Genomic DNA, 1483 nt, shown 5'->3' on the forward strand with positions numbered 1-1483 from the left:
GGCAGAGAGAGAAGAGGAAGCAGGCTTCCTGCTGAGCAGAGAGCCTGATTTGGGGCTCGATCCCAGGACCCTGGGATCATGACCTGAGCCGAAGGCAGCGGCTTAACCCACTGAGCCACCCAGGCGCCCATAACATTGGATTTTTGATAGGAATTGGATTTACAGATGGTTTCCAGTAGTATGGACATTTTAACAATGTTAATTCTTACCATTCATAAATATGAGCTATCTTTCCATTTGTGTCTCCTTCAATTTCTTTATCAATGTCATAGTTTATGGAGTACAGATCTTTCATCTTCTTAGTTAAATCTATTCCTAAGTATTTTATTATTTTTGATGCTATTGTGAATTAGATTGTTTTCTTTATTTTTTCAGATAGTTCATCATTAGAGTGTTAAAATGCTCCTGTCTTGTGCTTACTTTGGCAGCACATATACTAAAATTGGAATGATGCAGAGAAGATTAGCGTGATCACTGAACAAGGATGACATGAAAAACTGGGAAGAATTCCATATTAAAAAAAATGAAACAAAACAAAATTCTTGTCTTTTATATATTGATCTTGTATTTGGCAGCTTTACTAAATTTGTTTATTCAAAATTTTTTGTGAAGTTTTTAGGATTTTTTAACATGTAAGTTCAGGTTATCCAAAAAAAGAAAATTTTACTTCTTCCTTTTTTTTTTTTTTTTTGGAGTCTCTTATTTCTTTGTGTTCCTTGTTTCTCTGGCTAGGACATCCAGTACTATGTCAAATGAGAGTAGTGAAAGTGGACACACTTGTCTTTTTTCTGATCTTTAAGGGGAAAACTTTCAAACGTTTCTGATTGAATATGAGATTAGCTCTGGGCTTGCAATATGTGTTTTTTTCTTTAATGGATTTTTTAAATTATTTTTAAAAATTTTTTATAAACATATAATGTGTTTTTATCCCTAGGGGTACAGGTCTGTGAATCACCAGGTTTACACATTTCACAGCACTCACCATAGCACCTGCCCTCCCCAATGTCCATACCCCCACCATCCTCTCACAACACACTTCCCCCCAGCAACCCTCAGTCTGTTTTGTGAGATTCAGTCTTTTATGGTTTGTCTCCCTCCCAATCCCATCCTCTTTTATTTTTCTTTTCGTACGCCAGAAAACGCCTATGTTGCATCTCCACTTCATCATATCAGGGAGATCATATGATAGTTATCTTTCTGAGATTGATTTATTTCGCCAAGCATAATACTCTCTAGTTCCATCCACGTCATCACAAATAGCAGGATTTCATTTATTTTCATGGCTGTATAGTATTCCATTGTGCATATATGCCACATCTTATTTATTGATTCATCTGTTGAAGGACATTTAGGTTCTTTCCATAGTTTAACTATTGTGGACATTGCTGTTATAAACATTTGGGTGCATGTACCCCTTCTGAATGCCACGTTTGTATCTTTAGGGTATATACCCACTACTACAATCACTGGGTCATAGGGTAGT

The 1483-nt window shown here is 36.0% G+C and overlaps 1 non-coding gene across 1 annotated transcript; it reads left to right on the top strand.

Annotated features, from left to right (window-relative positions):
- The first annotated feature begins 412 nt into the window (after positions 1 to 412).
- Positions 413 to 519, top strand: LOC123388876. Its single transcript, XR_006603396.1, has one exon. It is a non-coding gene; the product is annotated as a U6 spliceosomal RNA (small nuclear RNA).
- Positions 520 to 1483: the final 964 nt, after the last annotated feature.

This window comes from Mustela putorius, unplaced genomic scaffold (assembly GCF_011764305.1).
Source record: "Mustela putorius furo isolate JIRA1106 unplaced genomic scaffold, ASM1176430v1.1 tig00003914_pilon_pilon_pilon, whole genome shotgun sequence".
In the NCBI taxonomy this organism is placed as follows: Eukaryota; Metazoa; Chordata; class Mammalia; order Carnivora; family Mustelidae; genus Mustela; species Mustela putorius.